General features: G+C 43.6%; 1 non-coding gene across 1 annotated transcript; it reads right to left on the bottom strand.

The window, feature by feature from the left end:
- Positions 1 to 411: 411 nt before the first annotated feature.
- trnav-uac lies at positions 412 to 488 on the bottom strand. The gene has a single exon. It is a non-coding gene; the product is annotated as a tRNA-Val (tRNA).
- Positions 489 to 9,131: the final 8,643 nt, after the last annotated feature.

Raw genomic sequence — 9,131 nt, 5'->3', positions numbered from 1 at the left:
TTTCAGATGCCACTGTTGCTATGGTCCCCAGGGTTAACCAGGCTCTTTCAGATGCCACTGTTGCTATGGTCCCCAGGGTTAACCAGGCTCTTTCAGATGCCACTGTTGCTATGGTCCCCAGGGTTAACCAGCCTCTTTCAGATGCCACTGTTGCTATGGTCCCCAGGGTTAACCAGGTTCATTCCAGAGCTTCAATCGGCCTTTACTGCCTTGCAGAAAGCAATGGATGGAGGATGTAGCTTTATAGTGTACTACTGAGACCAGAGACCGATGGGCCCGGTCAAAAGTAGTGCACTATTAAGGGAATACATTTACATTTTAAGTCATTTAGCAGACGCTCTTATCCAGAGCGACTTACAAATTGGAAAGTTCATACATATTCATCCTGGTCCCCCCGTGGGAATTGAACCCTGGTCCCCCCGTGGGAATTGAACCCACAACCCTGGCGTTGTAAGCGCCATGCTCTACCAACTGAGCCACACGGGACCACGAATAGGGGTGTCATTTGGACCACATCCATGTTGTGTGACAGTGTTGTGACTCACCAGGCAGGTCTTGGCATTGTTAACCAGGGCTGTGCGTTTGAAGCTGAGAGCGTCGGAGAACACGGAGAAGTCTGCGTCTCCCAGCTCCCTGAAGTAGTCCTTACAGGTGTCCTGAGAAACCTTACTGTAGCTGCAGACGTCAAATACAATATAACACATTTATATTCATACAAAATAACACATTTATATTTATACAATATAACACATTTATATTCATACAATATAACACATTTATATTCATACAATATAACACATTTATATTCATACAATATAACACATTTATATTCATACAATATAACACATTTATATATAAATGAACAAATACATCTGGCTTTATTAATCAGTAACTTAATAAACCAGGTTTATTAATCAGTAACTTAATAAACCATTTTTATTCATCAGTAACTTAAATAGCCAGTTTTATTAATCAATAACTTAATTTTCCAATTTTATTAATCAGTAACTTAATAAACCAGTTTTATTCAACAGTAACTTAATTAACCAGTTTTATTCATCAGTAACTTAATTAACCAGTTTTATTCATCAGTAACTTCATTAACCTGTTTTATTCATCAGTAACCAAAATAGTTTTATTAATCAGTAACTTAATTAACCAGTTTTATTAATCAATAACTTAATCAACCAGTTTTAAACTCAGTAACTTAAATAACCAGTTTTATTCATCAGTAACTTAAATAGTTTTATCAATCAGTAACTTAATTAACCAGTTTTATTCAGCAGTAACTTAATTAACCAGTTGTATTCAGCAGTAAACAGAGAGAGAGATGGACTGTCCAACAGTATTTGCTTTGATTCATTTATTGATTAGTTTATTGGTTGATTAGTTGATTGGTTAATGTATTTATTGGTTGATTGGTTGATTGGTTAATGTATTTATTGGTTGATTAGTTGATTGGTTAATGTATTTATTGGTTGATTGGTTGATTGGTTAATGTATTTATTGGTTGATTGCTTGAGTGGTTAATTGATTTATTGGTTGATTGGTTAATTTATTGATTGGTTGATTGGTTGATTGGCTGATTGATTAATGTATTTATTGGTTGATTGTTTAATTTATTTATTGGTTGATTGGTTGATTGGTAAATTTATGTATTGGTTGATTGGTTGATTGAATGTATGACGGTACTCACTCGTAGTAAAGCAGCATGTCAGGAGGGTAGAGGTTGTAGCTGGTGACGTCTGTCTCTTCCTTGATGTAGTTGTACATGCAGGTCAACTGTGGGTCACACAAACATGTAATCCTATTATTATTATGATTATTTAACAAATTAATAATCCTTTGCATGCTGACTTCTCAAACAACTGTTGGAATCCAACAATACCGACCTCAGCAACCACAACAACAGCTGGTATTAAGCTTGGTGATGAGAGGCTGACCTGTAGCTCTTTGAGTACGACAACAACAGCTGGTATTAAGCTTGGTGATGAGAGGCTGACCTGTAGCTCTTTGAGTACGACAACAACAACAGCTGGTATTAAGCTTGGTGATGAGAGGCTGACCTGTAGCTCTTTGAGTACGACAACAACAACAACATCAGCTGGTATTAAGCTTGGTGATGAGAGGCTGACCTGTAGCTCTTTGAGTACGACAACAACAACAACATCAGCTGGTATTAAGCTTGGTGATGAGAGGCTGACCTGTAGCTCTTTGAGTACGACAACAACAACAGCTGGTATTAAGCTTGGTGATGAGAGGCTGACCTGTAGCTCTTTGAGTACGACAACAGCAGCTGGTATTAAGCTTGGTGATGAGAGGCTGACCTGTAGCTCTTTGAGTACGACAACAACAACACCAATAGCTGGTATTAAGCTTGGTGATGAGAGGCTGACCTGTAGCTCTTTGAGTACGACAACAACAACAACAGCTGGTATTAAGCTTGGTGATGAGAGGCTGACCTGTAGCTCTTTGAGTACGACAACAACAGCTGGTATTAAGCTTGGTGATGAGAGGCTGACCTGTAGCTCTTTGAGTACGACAACAACAGCAGCAGGTATTAAGCTTGGTGATGAGAGGCTGACCTGTAGCTCTTTGAGTACGACAACAACAGCTGGTATTAAGCTTGGTGATGAGAGGCTGACCTGTAGCTCTTTGAGTACGACAACAACAACAACGACAGCTGGTATTAAGCTTGGTGATGAGAGGCTGACCTGTAGCTCTTTGAGTACGACAACAACAGCTGGTATTAAGCTTGGTGATGAGAGGCTGACCTGTAGCTCTTTGAGTACGACAACAACAGCAGGTATTAAGCTTGGTGATGAGAGGCTGACCTGTGTCTCTTTGAGTACGACGACAACAGCTGGTATTAAGCTTGGTGATGAGAGGCTGACCTGTAGCTCTTTGAGTACGACAACAACAACAACAACAGCTGGTATTAAGCTTGGTGATGAGAGGCTGACCTGTGTCTCTTTGAGTACGACAACAACAACAACGACAGCTGGTATTAAGCTTGGTGATGAGAGGCTGACCTGTAGCTCTTTGAGTACGACAACAACAGCTGGTATTAAGCTTGGTGATGAGAGGCTGACCTGTAGCTCTTTGAGTACGACAACAACAGCTGGTATTAAGCTTGGTGATGAGAGGCTGACCTGTAGCTCTTTGAGTACGACAACAACAGCTGGTATTAAGCTTGGTGATGAGAGGCTGACCTGTAGCTCTTTGAGTACGACAACAACAGCTGGTATTAAGCTTGGTGATGAGAGGCTGACCTGTAGCTCTTTGAGTACGACAACAACAACAACAACAGCTGGTATTAAGCTTGGTGATGAGAGGCTGACCTGTAGCTCTTTGAGTACGACAACAACAACAACAACGACAGCTGGTATTAAGCTTGGTGATGAGAGGCTGACCTGTAGCTCTTTGAGTACGACAACAACAACGACAGCTGGTATTAAGCTTGGTGATGAGAGGCTGACCTGTGTCTCTTTGAGTACGACAACAACAACAACAGCTGGTATTAAGCTTGGTGATGAGAGGCTGACCTGTAGCTCTTTGAGTACGACAACAACAACAACAACAACAGCTGGTATTAAGCTTGGTGATGAGAGGCTGACCTGTAGCTCTTTGAGTACGACAACAACAGCAGGTATTAAGCTTGGTGATGAGAGGCTGACCTGTAGCTCTTTGAGTACGACAACAACAGCTGGTATTAAGCTTGGTGATGAGAGGCTGACCTGTAGCTCTTTGAGTACGACGACAACAACAGCTGGTATTAAGCTTGGTGATGAGAGGCTGACCTGTGTCTCTTTGAGTACGACAACAACAGCTGGTATTAAGCTTGGTGATGAGAGGCTGACCTGTAGCTCTTTGAGTACGACAACAACAACAGCTGGTATTAAGCTTGGTGATGAGAGGCTGACCTGTAGCTCTTTGAGTACGACAACAACAGCAGCAGGTATTAAGCTTGGTGATGAGAGGCTGACCTGTAGCTCTTTGAGTACGACAACAACAACGACAGCTGGTATTAAGCTTGGTGATGAGAGGCTGACCTGTGTCTCTTTGAGTACGACAACAACAGCTGATATTAAGCTTGGTGATGAGAGGCTGACCTGTAGCTCTTTGAGTACGACAACAACAGCTGATATTAAGCTTGGTGATGAGAGGCTGACCTGTAGCTCTTTGAGTACGACAACAACAGCTGGTATTAAGCTTGGTGATGAGAGGCTGACCTGTAGCTCTTTGAGTACGACAACAACAGCTGGTATTAAGCTTGGTGATGAGAGGCTGACCTGTAGCTCTTTGAGTACGACAACAACAACAACAACAGCTGGTATTAAGCTTGGTGATGAGAGGCTGACCTGTAGCTCTTTGAGTACGACAACAACAGCAGCAGGTATTAAGCTTGGTGATGAGAGGCTGACCTGTAGCTCTTTGAGTACGACAACAACAGCTGGTATTAAGCTTGGTGATGAGAGGCTGACCTGTAGCTCTTTGAGTACGACAACAACAACAACAACAGCTGGTATTAAGCTTGGTGATGAGAGGCTGACCTGTAGCTCTTTGAGTACGACAACAACAGCTGGTATTAAGCTTGGTGATGAGAGGCTGACCTGTAGCTCTTTGAGTACGACAACAACAACAACAGCTGGTATCTGACCTGAGTCTCTCTCAGTGCGACCCTGTTGCTGCCCTTCCTCCTGCAGGCCTTGACCAGGTTCTTGATCTTGGTTGTGGTCATACTGGTCACTCTGGTGCAGGTGAAGCCCTGGAGCACGCTGGAGGACATACTGGGGACACACACATACGCACACACACACGCGCACGCACACACGCACGCACACACAACACACACGCGCACGCACACGCACACACGCACACACACACAATAATTGAAAAGAGAAATTGAACAGAGACCACACACAATCAAAAAAAATTAATTACATAATTATATATATATTTTTTATATACACACAATACCCCATAATGACAAAGCAAAAGCAGGTTTTTAGACATTTTTGCAAATGTATTACAAATACAAAACAGAAATACCGTATTTACATAAGTATTCAGACCCTTTGCTATGAGACTCGAAAATGAGCTCAGGTGCATCCTGTTTCCATTGATCCTCCTTGAGATGTTTCTACAACTTGATTGGAGTCCACCTGTGGTAAATTCAATTGATTGAACATGATTTGGGAAGGCACACCTGTCTATATAAGGTCCCAGTAGACAGTGCATGTCAGAGCAAAAACCAAGCCATGAGTTCGAAGGAATTGTCCGTAGAGCTCCGAGACAGGATTGTGCCGAGGCACAGATCTGGGGAAGGGTACCAAAACATTTCTGTAGCATTGAAGGCCGCCGAGAACACAGTGGCCTCCATCACTTTTATATGGAAGAAGTTTTGAACCACCAAGACTCTTCCTAGAGCTGTCCGCCTGGCCAAACTGAGGAATTGGGGGAGAAGAGCCTTGGTCTGGGAGGTGACCAAGCTTTGACAACGCTCCAGAGTTCCTCTGTGGAGATGGGAGAACCTTCCAGAAGGAAAACCATGTCTCTAGCACTCCACCAATCAGGACTTTATGGCAGATTGGCCAAACGGAAGCCACTCCTCAGTAAAAGGCACATAACAGCCCACTTGGAGTTTGCCAAAAGGTACCTAAAAGACTCTCAGACCATAAGAAACAAGATTCTCTGGTTTGATAAAACCAAGATTGAACTCTTTGGCCTAAATGCCAAGCGTCACATCTGGAGGAAGCCTGGTACCGTCCCTATGGTGAAGCATTGTGCTGGCAGCATCATGCTGTGGGGATGTTTTTCAGTGACAGGAACTGGGAGACTAGTCAGGGTCGAGGGAAAGACGAACGGAGCAAAGTACAGAGAGATCTTTGATGAAAACCTACTCCAGAGCGCTCAGGACCTCAGATTGGGGCGAGGGTTCACCTTCCAACAGGACAACGACCCTAAGCACACAGCCAAGACAACGCAGGAGTGGCTTTGGGACAAGTCTCTGAATGTCCTTGAGTGGCCCAGCCAGAGCCCAGACTTGAACCCGATCTAACATCTCAGGAGACCTGAAAATAGCTGTGCAGCTACGCTCCCCATCCAACCTGACAGAGTTTGAGAGGATCTGCAGAGAAGAATGGGAGAAACTCCCCAAATACAGGTGTGACAAACTTGTAGCGTCCTACCCAATAGGACTCGAGGCTGTAATCGCTGCCAAAGGTGCTTCAACAAAGTACTGAGTAAAGGGTCTGACTACTTATGTAAATAAGTAGTCCGAATGCACTGTATATATATACTGTACATCACAATGTGCAGATGTTTCCAGACTCACTTGTCGGAGTTGTCAATTCCTAGAGCCACTGTGTCAAAGAACAACACAGCCTGAAAATAAAAGAACACTATTATAGTTTCTTAAATTCACTGTGTGTTCACTGTGTGTTCACTGTGTGTGTTCACTGTGTGTTCACTGTGTGTTTTCAACGTGTGTGTGTGTTCACTGTGTGTTCACTGTGTGTGTGTGTGTTCACTGTGTGTTCACTGTGTGTGTTCACTGTGTGTTCACTGTGTTTTCACTGTGTGTGTGTGTGTGTGTGTTCACTGTGTGTTCACTGTCTGTGTGTATTCACTGTGTGTGTTCACTGTGTGTGTGTGTGTGTGTGTGTGTGTGTGTGTTCACTGTGTGTTCACTGTGTGTGTGTGTGTGTGTGTGTGTGTGTTCACTGTGTGTGTGTGTTCACTGTGTGTTCACTGTGTGTTCACTGTGTGTTCACTGTGTGTGTGTGTTCACTGTGTGTGTGTGTGTCCACTGTGTGTTCACTGTGTGTGTGTGTGTTCACTGTGTGTGTGTGTTCACTGTGTGTGTGTGTTCACTGTGTGTGTGTGTGTGTGTTCACTGTGTGTGTGTGTTCACTGTGTGTGTGTGTGTGTGTGTTCACTGTGTGTGTGTGTGTGTGTGTTCACTGTGTGTGTGTGTGTTCACTGTGTGTGTGTGTTCACTGTGTGTGTGTGTTCACTGTGTGTGTGTGTGTGTGTTCACTGTGTGTGTGTGTTCACTGTGTGTGTGTGTGTGTGTGTTCACTGTGTGTGTGTGTGTGTGTGTTCACTGTGTGTGTGTGTGTGTGTGTGTGTATTCACTGTGTGCTTGTGTTCAGTATGTGTGTGTTCAGTGTGTGTGTGTTCACTGTGTGTGTGTTCACTGTGGGTGTGTGTGTTCACTGTGTGTGTGTGTGTTCACTGTGTGTGTGTTCACTGTGTGTGTGTGTGTGTGTTCACTGTGTGTGTGTGTTCACTGTGTGTGTGTTCACTGTGTGTGTGTTCACTGTGTGTGTGTGTGTGTGTGTGTGTGTGTGTGTGTGTGTGTGTGTGTGTGTGTGTGTGTGTGTTCACTGTGTGTGTGTGTGTGTGTTCACTGTGTGTGTGTGTGTGTGTGTTCACTGTGTGTGTGTGTGTGTGTTCATATTGTGTGTGTGTTCATATTGTGTGTGTGTTCACAGTGTGTGTGTGTGTGTGTGTGTTCACTGTGTGTGTGTGTTCACTGTGTGTGTGTGTTCATATTGTGTGTGTGTTCACTGTGTTTGTGTGTTCACTGTGTGTGTGTGTGTGTGTGTGTTCACTGTGTGTGTGTGTGTGTGTATGTTCATATTGTGTGTGTGTTTATATTGTGTGTGTGTTCACAGTGTGTGTGTGTGTGTTTTCTTTGTGTGATCACAGTGTGTGTGTGTTCACAGTTTGTGTGTGTTGTCTGGGTGTGTGTTCACTGAGTGTGTGTGTGTTCACAATGTGTGTGTGTGTGTGTGTTCACAGTGTGTGTGTTCACTGTGTGTGTGTGTGTTCCCGGTGTGTGTGTGTGTGTGTGTGTGTGTGTGTGTGTGTGTGTGTGTGTGTGTGTGTGTGTGTGTGTGTGTGTGTGTGTGTGTTCACTGTGTGTGTGTGTGTGTGTGTGTGTTCATATTGTGTGTGTGTTCACAGTGTGTGTGTGTGTGTGTGTGTTTTCTGTGTGTGTTCACAGTGTGTGTGTGTTCACAGTGTGTGTGTGTTGTCTGGGTGTGTGTTCACTGAGTGTGTGTGTGTGTGCACAATGTGTGTGTGTGTGTGTTCACAGTGTGTGTGTTCACAGTGTGTGTGTGTGTGTGTTTTCTGGGTGTGTCTGCGTGTGCATGTGTGATCCCCGTCACCTGTTCGTGTCTCCATGTCTTCCTGTTCAGTTTCTCTACCACCACACTGCTCTGAGAGAAGCCCTGCAGCAGAGACCTGGGGATCTCAGTAGCCATGCTGTCTGGGACGTTCTGGAGAATACTGTCTGGGTCAGGGTTCACTGTGATCAACTGTATGGGGAGAATAGACACCATATTAATCAATATGTCAACTGTATGGGGAGAATAGACACCATATTAATCAATCAGTCAACTGTATGGGGAGAACAGACACCATATTAATCAATCAGTCAACTGTATGGGGAGAAGAGACAAAATATTAATCAATCAGTCAACTGTATGGGAAGAAGAGACACCATATTAATCAATCAGTCAACTGTATGGGGAGAAGAGACACCATATTCATCAATCTGTCACCTGTATGGGGAGAAGAGACACCATATTCATCAATCTGTCACCTGTATGGGGAGAAGAGACACCATATTCATCAATCTGTCACCTGTATGGGGAGAAGAGACACCATATTCATCAATCTGTCAACTGTATGGGGAGAAGAGACACCATATTAATCAATCGGTCAACTGTATGGGGAGAATAGACACCATATTAATTAATCAGTCAACTGTATGGGGAGAACAGACACCATATTGACCAATCAGTCAACTGTATGGGGAGAAGAGACACTATATTAATCAATCGGTCAACTGTATGGGGAGAATAGACACCATATTAATCAATATGTCAACTGTATGGGGAGAATAGACACCATATTAATCAATCAGTCAACTGTATGGGGAGAACAGACACCATATTAATCAATCAGTCAACTGTATGGGGAGAAGAGACAAAATATTAATCAATCAGTCAACTGTATGGGAAGAAGAGACACCATATTAATCAATCAGTCAACTGTATGGGGAGAAGAGACACCATATTCATCAATCTGTCACCTGTATGGGGAGAAGAGACACC

The sequence above is a fragment of the Salvelinus namaycush genome, unplaced genomic scaffold (genome assembly GCF_016432855.1).
Source record: "Salvelinus namaycush isolate Seneca unplaced genomic scaffold, SaNama_1.0 Scaffold88, whole genome shotgun sequence".
Lineage (NCBI taxonomy): Eukaryota > Metazoa > Chordata > Actinopteri > Salmoniformes > Salmonidae > Salvelinus > Salvelinus namaycush.
Note: the sequence above shows the minus strand (reverse complement) of the source record. Positions and strands in the feature narration are given on the sequence as shown.